Source organism: Pyrus communis, chromosome 3, assembly GCF_041283825.1.
Source record: "Pyrus communis isolate YQ-2024b chromosome 3, ASM4128382v1, whole genome shotgun sequence".
NCBI classification, from domain to species: Eukaryota; Viridiplantae; Streptophyta; class Magnoliopsida; order Rosales; family Rosaceae; genus Pyrus; species Pyrus communis.
In genome coordinates this window covers 25,168,679-25,182,777 of record NC_142567.1, presented here as the reverse complement: position 1 = coordinate 25,182,777, position 14,099 = coordinate 25,168,679, and positions in this window count along the sequence as shown.

The following is a 14,099-nucleotide window of genomic DNA, read 5'->3' as shown; positions in this document are numbered from 1 at the left end:
CTTTGAATCGAATGCAGAACCAAAGAAAACAAAGAACAATTTGTTATGTTCCTTGCACTCTAAGATCACCTACACATTCAACTTAAAGCACTTTATTGCTATCAAAGTCATGGTGTCAAGAGCTAATAGTCAAAACATTAGCTCACAATAGTCGAACTGAAAATATGAAAATACATTTCAGTACAAAAGTAGTTCACAAAAGAACTCAACAACGTTGGTGACAACATCCAACTTTTCTGTCAATTTAGAATATGATAAGAGAACAAGTAAAATACGACATACTATTTACAAAATCAGAACCTCTTATTAAAACTTATGAACAAAACTTAAACAAAATTTACTCTTAAAATATCAGCCACTAACACTTCAAATTTTTAACACAAAAGGTAATTTCTTACTTCCACTGATTAGTAGAGATAAACAAATTATTACTCCCACTGATTAAGAGAGTAAAAAAAAAACTTTAAAAATGCCTACAAAATGAAACAGATACCTTTCAAATACTCCCATTAGCAAAACATTAGTCATGGGATCTAAAACATAAAATTTGTGAGCTCAACATCTTTATTCTAGATATTTGTAGGGAAGTGACTCTTGTGACTGAAAAACTATACAAAATCATTTGGTCAGTTTTGTTCATCTAACATTTGACAGAAATAGAAAACTTTAACTAAATGTTTTCTAATGCACCAAAAGCATATAATTCTAGAATCATCTTTGAACAGAAACTAATTATATTAGGTTTGCATAGCTAAAACATAAAATACAAGGGTAAACATATATAGCTTCAACACTTTTGAGCAAATGAATTATATATCATCTTGTCAATTCCATGCTTCACTATACATTGATTTATAGTTGTACTGAATAAGAAAACACTTTTGAGCAGATTAATTATCCATCAATAACATATAAATCACAAGTCCAATTTCTTAAACAACATATAAGAATTAATAAGCAAAACACTTTTGAGCAAAATGTACTCATTAACCCTTCTTGAATTTCCTACAAGATTAGTTGCATATATAACAAATACAATATAAACAAGTATGATAATGTACGTTTTATCTACCAAACTATGACCATTAAAAGCATGCAAAATTGATGAGTGTGAAGCCCATAATAAATTCTTTCTCCCACTTGGGCAAACACTCAAAATTGCAAGATTAAACACTAGAGAAAGTGGTTTTCATATAACAAAATATAGGCTAGTTGAATCAATAAAGATAGTGTAGGCTCTAGCAAAATTTCAGAATTAATCATAATTTAAATAAAACCAATTTACAATCTTTAATATGCTCAAAACACGAAAATTTCTTAAATAAATTAAAGGTTCATTTCATTAGATAAATAACCGTTAATATGCCCAAAACATTAAAATTTCTTAAACACATTTGTTGTGTCACAAAATAGTTGGTTTGGACATAATAAACCAATCTATATGTATCAAAATTAGGCTTATATAAGGAATAATATCTCAACATTATTAATCGATCTAAAAGTGACAAGTGATTAGATAAACCAATGGCTACAAAATGTAGTTTAGTGTATGAGAGAAGACTCACATATGTGTTAAAGCTTAGGTCCTAAATAAAAATGAAACCTAATAAGAGAATCCAAACTCAAAATTTATGTTCTAATTCTAAAACAAAGTCGATTAAAGTAAACACATAGATATCTCAACAACATCAAATTTTCAACAATAATTTTAATCCAATTTAGAACTTACAGAAAATTAAGGCAAAAGATTGGCAAATTTACCTACTCATTCTTAATTCTGCAAGATTCATCATGGAAGTAGTTGAGTTGTGGAGGATCGAACAAACTCCAAATTGCATGATTGTTACACCTTTGGGCAGAAACTAATCATACAAAGAAAATACATGCATAGCTAGCCAAAACATAAAATACACAAAATACATATAGCTTCAACAACTTTGGCTAGATGAAAATATGTTAGAAGTACTTTATGATTTGCTATAATACTAATTTATAATTGGTGAGTGATTTCCTGAAATTCCCATTGGGACAAAAGTATTCACCTTATAAATTACAATTCTGATTTTTTCAAAATAATCTTTTCGAACAGTATTAAATAACCGTTTTGTTGGATATTCAATAGTTCTCAAAAGATTAAATCAGACACAAGAGTATGTCGCTATTAACATTGAACAATAGAGTTCTCAAAGGAGGAAGCATGATTATTTAGTTATTCGATAGAGACCAAAATGATCAATTAGTAAACTAATATCACTTTCCAATTTTTTGTCTCAAAAGACAATGATCATCATAATCATAATTGATGACCAAACAAAATATTGGTTTGCGCAAAATAAACCAATACATTCTTTTCAACCAAATTTAATCAGTGTTGCTTAATAAAAATCATTAGTATTGAGAATTTGCACAAGATAAGAAAAAATAGGATCAATTAAACATGTCAAATAGTTGATATCATTAGATGTGCACAAATCATTGGAAACAATATTTCAGAACATATGTAGTTTTCGAAATTCAAAAAACTAAGCAATACTACTTTAGTTTACAAATTCACTCAAAATCAATTCTCGTTAGATTGCCATGAAAATTTTTAGGCATGCACTAGACATATATGGCTACTATTTCATAAAATTTCATGATTTTTAAAACTTCTAAGCGAGCCAAAATATGAATTCGAAAAGAGAGGTGCAGAAAATGCAGAAAATGTTCAGTACAGACCTGAGATTACAAATTCACCAAATATTCATTGTTCATCCGATATGCATGAAAATTTTCAGACATAAGGTAAACATACAAATCTGTTAATTCCCAAAAATTTCATAATTTTTGAGAGATTAAAAATGTACTAAAAGAAAATTAGAAATGGGATGTGCTGCAGAAACGCCAAAAATTCTGCAGTACATACTGGAGATTAAATAATTCACCAAAAATTCAATTTGTCTCCAATATGCATGAGAATTTCCAGAAATGAAGTGTACATATATATTTACTGTCACCAAAAATTCCATAATTTTTGCAATCTTAAAAGTGGGCTAAAAATAAAATCGAAATGGAATATGCTGCAGAAACTGCATAAATTCTGCAGTACAGTCTCTAGATTAAAAATTTACCAATGATTTATTTTCAAGCCAATACTCGTGAAAATTTCCAGATTTGAAATAAATATCTCAATGTATATCATACTAAAATTTCATGAATTTATCAATTACATAAATATATCAAAATAATATTACAAACACACTATTCTGCAGAAGTCTGCAGAATTCCAGCAACATGGTATCACACTTAAAAATTTACCATAAATCCATTTCTTGTCCCAAAAACGTGGAAAAATACCAGCATCTACAATCCATTAAATATTACGACATGATCGAATTTCATAATATTTGGAGTTATAGAAGTCTATCAAGCCCAGATTATTGACATGAATGGGTTTCCTTTTAATGAGACTTTAATGGAGTCATACCCCTATAATATCATAGTTTGAAAAGACTATAATTTAGCATGATTAATTTTGACAAAAGTTTAGGCAAGAAATAATTCACACCACAATTGAATCAATTTATTAAAAAATTGAAAACCCCAATACGAACCGACTGAAAGCAATTCATAATAATGTAATTAACCACACATCAAAATTATGACAGCAAGCAATCCTTCATAATACAATAATTTGTCTATATATACGTATAAGTTGCCAAATAGTTTCACCATTATCAGTTCATCATAAAACAAACAAATTGGGAATGCCTTTTAGAACATATTAATTAACAATGCTAAATCCAAATTTTAAATCATGAAAGCATGAAATCCAATACAATATTCATCCAGAAAACTCACATCTGCAAGGATTAGTTTAATAATTTGATAGAATCGTAACAGAGAACAGCCCAAAATATAAGCAAATTAAAAAAAATTATTTATTTATTTTAAAAGGCTAGATTTTGCAACACAATAAGCGGAAGTGTAAATTCTCAACTCAATCAATTTTGAGATGGAGAAATAAAGGTTGATTGCCCAGAATCAACATCATCTTTATCTAATTCTCAATTTAGTTGGAACCAAAAGCTTAATTTTAACTCAACCAAATTAGGTAGATTAAATTGCACGATTTCATACCTTTCCGGAGAGAATTCTTACCAAATAACACCGAATAGATCCAAAAAGCCGCTATTGAGGAGTTTTGCAAGAGAGCCAAAGATTTCACACTCAAGAGAGAAGACCCCGTACTGTTTCAACGCCCTATCTCACCTGTTTTTATTTTTATTTTTATTTTTTTAATAATTATAATGAAATAGAATTATCGCAACTAAATCGATAATAAGAGGATTCTATAATAAATCCAAATATCATCCAACATTAGGTTTGGTTAAACGCCATCAAATCCTGCACTTAGTTTACAAAATTTCATGCAATTCAAAAAGAAACCATGTCATATTGCGATTCGAAAAGAAGTTTTCTTTTAACGGTGAAGTACCAGAACAATAGTGACTTTGATTTTATATATATATATATATATATAGACTTTTATTTTTCCGTAAAATATAAACATAATAAATTTACGAAAATTTAATTGATACAGAATTCAGAATTGCGGAAGCATGTGAACTGATTTCATAGGATAGAATGATAGAAATTAGCCAACCAAAACAATATTCTATAATCAAACACCTTACTTTTAATCCAAACCCTAAGCTTGTTGTGTGGCTCTGATACCACATGTAAGACATATTCTGAAATCACAACAACAAGACATTAGGATCACGAATAAATCAAATCAATAAAAAATAGAGATTAACTAATTATATTAAACTTATCTGTAGAATACAGAAGACATTGCAGAGTTGTAGGTCGTCTTCTGCTTCCAGTACTTCAAAATATCTCTCTGTTGTGAATAGGGTTTAGCGTATTTTGAGAGATTGAGCGTATGGAAGCAGGGACTTAACCATAGTATTTATATCATTAGGGTTTAATCACAGCCGGCCTATTATTGGTTGTGAAAATCAAACCCTATCACTTAAGTGTTTAAGTCCCACCATGATACTGTATCTTTGTAGCGAAATCCATTAGATTTCTTTAAGGTCAATTGCAAAGATTAAGACTCCATAATCCTTATTTCACTATGACTATCATATTACTTATGTCGTTAACAACTCAATAAACAAGTGGCTTACAACACAAGTAATCCAATACATCATTCATTATCATTCACAACTTTACAAGTGGGAGATGATTACCGTTGCATGTGCGAAATGGTCTCGATCAGCATGAATGGCGCTCGAATCCATGCTGGCTTGAACTTAGGAGACACACGGTTTGGTTGAGAAGAGCTGGCGACTCAGGGTGTTTTTCTTGTGTTGTTTGTCTCGAATTTACAACCATTGGGGGTCCTAACACAGATAAAACCACATGCATGTGTTAGATCAGATAGAAACTAAAGGTTGAGTATAATTTTGCTTAGTTACGATCCCTTCTGTATATTCATCCTTATATAGAGATTACAAAAGAGAGTTTGATGTAGAACAAACTCTTGTATAATAAACAGATAATACAAGTGATAATTACAAGTGATAAATGGATTAATCCAAAATACAAAAATCAGATAAGTTCATAGCTAGGACTCATCAGCATTTTTAAGTATTCTTGCATTTGTTGCGGCTGCTGTTGCGCTTGTTGCGGCTTCTGTTGGCCAGAGGAAATATTTGAATTTCCTCTTGGAGGGCTGGATGGTTTATCACGCCCCCGCAAGTTGAGCGGTCGACGACGAACGGGAAGCTTGGACAGAAGAAAATTGAAACGTGCTGTGGACAAACCTTTGGTAAGGAAATCGGCAAGTTGGTCTTGGGTGGCAACGAACTCCACAGTAAGTTCGCGATGAGTTACCTTTTCACGGATGTAGTGATAGTCCACCTCCACATGACGAGTGCGAGTATGGAAAACAGGATTAGATGCCAAAAAGATCGCTGAAATATTGTCACACCAAATTTTAGGAGGTGATAATGGAATACGAAGATCATTAAACAACTTGCAAAACCAGGAAATGGTGGCAGCAGTATACGCAAGTTGCCGATACTCAGATTCAGTGCTCGAACGAGAAACCCCGCGTTGCTTCTTTGAACTCCATGAGATAAGATTGTTGCCCAAAAAAATACAGTAACCCCCAGTAGACTTACGGTCATCAGGATCACCAGCATAGTCAGCATCAGCATAAGCCATAAGATTCAAAGAACTTGGCTTGTACACTAAACCATGGTCAGGAGTAGTCTTCAGATATCGTAAGATACGTTTAACCGCGATCCAATGAGTAGTAGTAGGACGATGCATGTACTGACATACCTGATTGACGGCAAAGGCGATATCTGGTCGAGTGAAGGTGAGATATTGAAGAGCACCAACCACACTACGAAATTCAGTTACATGGGAAAGTGGTTCACCATCATACAAGCTGAGACGACGACCACTAATGGCAGGAGTGGAGACAGGTTTGCAATCCAACATGTTGGTGCATGTAAGTAAGTCCATGACATATTTAGCTTGAGACATATGCATACCATTCGCAGAACGATGAACTTCCATACCCAAAAAATAACTTAAAGGACCCAGGTCTTTTATGGAGAATAGCCGAGTCATTTCTTGAATCAAGAAAGAAATGGTAGATGTATGATTTCCAGTTATAAGTATGTCATCCACGTAAATGAGTAAATAGATGGTGACGGAACCATGAGAATAAATAAATAGAGAAGAATCTGCCACGGATGCAACAAATCCTAAGTTCTCTAAATGATTGGAAAAACATTGAAACCAAGCTCGTGGAGCTTGTTTCAATCCATATAATGAGCATCGAAGTTGACAAACATGAGTGGGATATTGTGGATCAACAAAACCAGTGGGTTGCCGCATATAAACTTCATCAGAAATGGTGCCATGTAAAAAGGCATTTTGGACATCCAATTGTCGTATAGGCCAAGAAAAATGCACAGCAATGGACAAGATCATACGGATGGTAGAATGAGTAACAACTGGACTAAAAGTCTCACCATAATCAATACCTTCTTGTTGATGAAAACCATTGGCCACTAAACGAGCCTTATAGCGCTCAATTGAGCCATTAGAACGTCGCTTGATGCGAAAAACCTACTTGTTAGGAAGAACATTCATGTCAGACTGAGGAGGAATTAAAACCCATGTTCCCGCACGTTGTAATGCATTAAACTCGTTAGCCATAGCTGTACGCCATTCTGGATACTTTTGAACCTGTGAAAAACATGTAGGTTCTGCAATAATATTAGTAGAGGACACATGAGCATACTTAGGATTCGGTTTATGAATACCAAGTTTTGCTCGAGTAACCATTGGATGCATTGAATTACTCATATTGGAAGAGGAAGATGTCGGTGGTTGAGACAAGGGAATGGACTAAGGTATATCGACTGAAGGGTGAAGCGGTGACTGAGAGTGTGCAGGCCTAGTGGGGTGGGAAGGAATGAGCTGGATGGCAGGCTGTAAAGAAGAGTTGACGTGTTGGAGAGGGGCAACAGTTACAGGTTGAAGAGGTGGGGGTAGTGAGGCGGTGAGTGGTGGGGTAGATATAGGATTAGGATATGTGTGGTCACGGGTTTGACTAGGGATGGGGGGGTGGGATGGTCCTATTTCATGGATAGGGGGATGAGGCATAGTCTTTCCAGAAACAGTAGGAGAACGTAAGGATACATATGGAAATGAGGATTCATCAAAAATTACATGTTTTGAACGAAAAACTCGCCCATTTTGAGGATCAAGACAACGATAGCCCAATTGATTTAACGAGTAGCCTAGAAAAATGCATTTGCGAGATCGAAATTGAAGTTTATTATTATTGTAAGGACGAAGATACGGAAAACACGCACAACCAAAAACTTTCAAAAATTCATATGTGGGATCTCGTTGAAACAATTTAGTATATGGGGAAACAAGGTTGAGAACTTTAGTTGGAAGACGATTTATTAAATAATTTGCCGTATGAAAGGCCTCAACCCAATATATGGGAGGCATTTTAGCATGAGCTAGTAACGTTAAACCAGTTTCAACCAAATGACGATGCTTACGTTCAGCCATACCATTTTGCTCAGGATGATGGGGACATGTATAACCATGAAGAATCCCATGAGTTTCAAAATGTGTTTTAAAAGCATTGTTGACATATTCACCACCACCATCCGTTTGGAAAGTTTTAATTTTAGTATTGAACAAATTTTCCACTTGATTTTTAAATTTGACAAAAGTGGCATAAACATCAGATTTTAACTTAAGTGGATACAACCAAGTGTAACGAGAAAAATCATCAAGAAAAACCACATAATAACGGAAACCAGAAATAGACAAAGTGGGTGATGACCAAACATCCGAATGAATTAATTGCAATGGAAAATGAGAAATAGAAGTAGACAAAGAAAATGGCAATTTCTTGCTCTTTCCTAATGGGCATGAATGACAAAGAGAATCAGAGACATGTCTGGTAATAGACAATTTTCTACATGAAATTAAATGTTTTAAAATGAAATGAGATGGATGACCCAAACGCTAGTGCCAAACATGATCATCCACTCGGACTCCAACATAGGCAACAACTCCATGTGTTTTATTTTTAGCACTTGTAGCATCAAGAAAACTGGAATAGGGATAAAGACCAGTGTTACTCCGGCCGGATAAAAGGATCTTCCCCGTGCATGAATCCTGGACACGAAAATAATTAGGATGCAATACAAAATAACAATCATGATCAGAAGAAAATTTGTTAATGGAAAGAATATTATGAGAGGCATTAGGGCAGTGGAGGGTATTAGAAAGAAGATAGGATTTGGTAGGGGTATGAATATATGAATTTCCAATATGAGAAATTTGCAAACCTGTGCCTCCATTGACTCCATTCACTTGATTAGTACCATTGTATTCGTGGGAGTTGGTAAGCTGGGTAGCATCATGAGTGATGTGGGTATTAGCACCCGAGTCGAGAAGCCACGTGGTGGCAGGTTGTACAGGAGGAGCACGAGAAGAGCTTTGAGCAGCATAGGCAGAGAGACTAGCAGAAGGTACACGTCCTTCATATGAAGCATTCATGCGATTAAAACAGTCAATAGATGAGTGTCCATACCGTCGACATATCTGACATTGAATCTTACCACCCTTGAAACGATCGTGGGATGGAAGACCACCGGGAGCAGTACCCAAAAGACCAGGACGGGGATGGGCATTGGAGGAAGAGCCAGAAAATGAGCCTCCACGAGAACCAGAGAAAGATCCACCCCGAGAACCAGAGAAATAGCCTCTACAAGAGCCAAAGAATGAGCCACCACGAGGTGGGTTTGTAGGAATACGATGATCACGAGTCGCAGCCATAGCAGTGACATTAGAATCACCAGGAAGAGTAAACGTCAACTGACGACGTTCCGCACTAAGCAACAGAGCTTCAAGAGCAGCATAGGAAATTGGTGTTTCACGAGCTTGAATGGATGCAACAGTATGCTCATACAACGGACCAACATTGTTCATTATGGTCGCAACTAAGTCTTCATCAGTGATGGGAGACCCAGACAGGGCAAGCTGATCAACCAAAGAATTAAGTTTGTCCAAAAAATCCGTGATGGAAAGATCACCACGGCACTGATTCATGAGCTCCCCACGGAGCTGAACAACCCGGTTATGCGAAGAAGACGCATACCGGTCTTGAAGAGTGCGCCACGCATCAGCAGCGCAGACTTTGTTCACAATAACAGAGAGAATGTTGGGAGTTAAGGAACTCGCCAACCAAGAAAGGACCAGTTGATCTTGCTGTATCCAAGCCTCATATAGCGGATTAACCGTATCAGTCAATGTGCTATCAGCGTCAGACAGAAAAGCAGGTGGACAAACGGTAGAGCCGTCCACAAAGGAAAGCAGACCACGTCTACGAAGGAGAGGAAGGAATTGAGCCCTCCAGAGAGGGTAATTGGTACGGTCTAATTTAATAGTCAAAAAAGTGGTGACATTGGAGTGGGAAATGGTATGTGCAGCGAGTAAAGCCATTGAGATGGGAGAAGGGTTTGAGTCGTTGGACAGAGAGAGGATGATACCAAGATAGAAACTAAAGGTTGAGTATAATTTTGCTCAGTTACGATCCCTTCTGTATATTCATCCTTATATAGAGATTACAAAAGAGAGTTTGATGTAGAACAAACTCTTGTATAATAAACAGATAATACGAGTGATAATTACAAGTGATAAATGGATTAATCAAAATACAAAAATCAGATAAGTTCACAGCTAGGACTCATCAGCATATTTTAAATATTCTTGCATTTGTTGCGGCTGCTGTTGCGTTTGTTGCGGCTTCTGTTGGCCAGAGGAAATATTTGAATTTCCTCTTGGCGGGCTGGATGGTTTATCAACAAACTCTTGTATAATAAACAGATAATACAAGTGATAATTACAAGTGATAAATGGATTAATCCAAAATACAAAAATCATATAAGTTCACAGCTAGGACTCATCAGCATCTTTTAAATATTCTTGCATTTGTTGCGGCTGCTGTTGCGTTTGTTGCGGCTTCTGTTGGCCAGAGGAAATATTTGAATTTCCTCTTGGCGGGCTGGATGGTTTATCAAGATCTTGTTACATTTTCCTAAAACCAATAAATCCGAAAATGAAACCAAAAGAATTGAGAATAATTTACCGTTAGCATTTCAGCTTTTCAGATTTCCCACCATGGCTGCATCACGTATGAAGAGTTTTAGAAAGGATGAAGGAGCTGTTTTAACGGGAGGTTTGAACTGATGGCTGGGCTTGAGAGTTTTGAAAATGGGAAGAGCTCCGTGAGAGTCTCTTCTGATCTTCCAAAGATAGAGAAGGAGAGCTCCTTTCATTTTAGAGAGAAATGAGGTCTGAGAGAAAAGAGAGAGAGAGCTACGGCATATGGGTGAAGGGCTTAGGGTTTCTAAAAGCACGCTCAGAAATGGAGCATATTTTAGTCTTTATTTTCGAATCCTAAGGAGCTCCCCGCTTGGATGCACATGTATGCAACTCTGGAGCTTCCCTTATCTACCCGAGGAGGGGGTTTTGAAATGAAGCGGTATGGAGCCGTTTGGCTATGGGCTCAAGGAAGAGACACAATCCTATGTCTCTGGGGTTGCGAAATGAGGATTCCGACAAACAAGGTTTTTTTTTTCAAACAAGAGGGAGCATGCCAGATGCAGCCCATTAAAATCCTCCCCATTGGTTTTGTATGCTATTGGATTCGTTCCTCCAATGTCACCATAAGCTCTTTCGGCCCATGATGATGACATCAGCTAGTGTTTATTTGATTCCGTGGGCTTTTCATAGTCTTGTTTGGCCATCACACTATCCAGCGTCAAGTTGTTTATTTCCTTCCGGGTAATCTTGTTTCTTTTATTTTTGTTTTTGTTATTTATTCATTTCCTTTGTCTACTTTTTGTTGTTTCTTTCAATTAGTTAGTCGTGTTTGTCGATCATTTTTCTTTATTCTTTCTTTTGTTTATTTTTCCACACCTTGAGGACAAAGTGTGAAATAAGTTTGGGGGTGGGAAAGTAAAATTTTAGGATTGTAATTTTTGTGTCAGTTAAAATTTTTTATTCTTTTTAAGTTAATATTCATAGAATATTTTAAACGTTAAAACAAATAAACATGGTGAAGGTTAATCCCACATTAGAGTCTTTTCTATTTATCGTTGCTTAGACACTAATTCATGAATTACATTTTGACAATTTGCACATTCACATCAACATGGTTTGTGGGGAGTGAGATTGAAACACTTACTTTTAGTCTAAGTTTCATTTTTAATTTTTGTTCTAAATAACATAAAGTTAGTATGTGTTATAAAGTAATAATTGTCTCACCCGAGACTTTGCCTAGTAACGGGGCCAGTTGACACACCCGACCGAGATCAGGGCGTGCTGGCCGTCACGCAGAGGTGACGTAACCATGTGCACGTGCGGAAGCTAATAAAAATAGTAATAAAAAGTACGAATAATTAAAAAAACTAGCATACAAAGTAATAAAAACAAGTGCTAGCGTAAGTGAGACGTTGAGTTCAGAGCATGAGCCTACAGCAGTCCAAAAGAAAGTGATACAACAACAGTACACCTGAAGGTGACCCTACGCTGGTGAGTGTCTGTCAGAAATGCCGGGAAAGCCCTTTGGGAAACCACCGAAACTGCTAGACAACTAGAACCTGGAGGGGCGCAAAACAAAAGCGTGAGTGGGCAAAAACAAAGCTTTTCGAAAACCATTTAGTAAAATACATTCTAACCCCTTGCCGTAAAACCTGTATACTTCCCAGAAAATAAACATATATACGCATGTATGTAGGTATGTCAATCATGCTCAAGAATATGCCATGTCGGAACCTCAGAATGAAATGCAAGTGCTCAGGTATAAATCATCACAATAGCATATAATCTGGCAGCCGGAGTCACCTAAAGTGACCTGTACGGCTGCATGTAGAGCTCAAATCTCAAACTCAATAACTGAACCTGCCCACGAGTCGGAACCACCTAAAGTGGTCTGTACGACAGGCCTGGGTGTAATACATATATACGCTCTAGTGCTACGATCACGTGAAGGCTATGCGAATAATCGCGGGTCACCTACGAGTCGGAACCACCTAGAGTGGTCTGTACGACAGGACTGTGCACCTAACTTGGATCCAAGCTGAGCGTGTGGTGTGGGAGGTGAACATCACGTGAAGGACTGTGCCGTACTCTGGGCGGGAGCACTAACACCTTGGGTGCAGGTTATGAGCTCTCTAAGCATCTCGAATCGCTACTGAAAGTAAACATGAATAACACTTACCTGGCACTTACCTGTGCGTCCACAGCGCCCAATATGCATATGTATATATATGCAACTAATAATGTACTAACAATGCACAACCAACGATAATGTAATGCATGGCATATAACTAATAAACATTTAAATCAATTCTGGGAAAATATAGTATATAAGTATATACGGAAAACCAAAAGCCCACTCACTGATATGTGGAAGGGTCGTAGCCCCCCTGCCTCGAGTGACCACGCTCGTCCTCGGGATACGTATCACCTATATGCGAAATAACTATAAAAACATTAATTTTAAAGCACATAACCAACTTCTCGTAATAACTTCTCATACATTGCTCAAATTGGACAAACGAATATACCAACGAGCTCTACACAACCTCAAGACCACACCCAAATTTTTAGAAAAATTTTCCACTGCCGCACGCGCCCCCACGCGCCGGCCAAAGCACGGCCACATGCGCCGGCCACGCGCAGGCACGTGCCTGGCACGCTGACGGAGTCAACTGACGCCGTTAGGAATATTCCGTTAGTTTTGACAGATTCCGTTAACGGCGTCAGGAATACCCAATCGCCAACCTCGTACACTCTGTTCGTAGCATGCCGATCTGCTAAACTCTTCTGCCTGTCCTGGGCTGCTTTCAGGTTAGACTTAATTACCTGAACATCCTGAGTAGTCTCCTCAACAATCTCCGGACCCCCTTAAACTCTTTCTCCAACCTCTGACCAACACAACGGTGTGCGACAAGATCTACCATACAATGCCTCAAATGGCGCCATGCCGATACTCGAATGAAAGCTGTTGTTGTAAGCAAATTCCATCAAATCCAACCGTTGGTGCCAAGCATCACCAAACTGTAACACCGAAGCTTGCAACATATCCTCCAAAGTCTGAATAGTTCTCTCTGACTATCCGTCTGTCTGAGGATGATACGTCGTACTATAAAGTAGTCTCGTGCCCAAAGCTTCCTAAAAAGCCACCCAAAACTTCAATGTAAATCGTGGATCACGATCCGAGACAATACTCACAGGGACACCATGATACTTCACAATTTTCGAGATAAACAACTCTGCTAAGCGGCCCAAAGAATACTTCTCTCTTACAGGAATAAAATGTGCCGACTTAGTGAGCCGATCAATGATCACCCAAATGCCATCAAATCCATTATGTGTACGCAGAAGCTTGTACACAAAATCCATAGTGATATTTTCCCATTTCCACTCTGGAACGGGAAGCGGCTGCAACAACCCAAACGGCTTCTTCCTTTCCGCTTTAACCTGCTGACAAA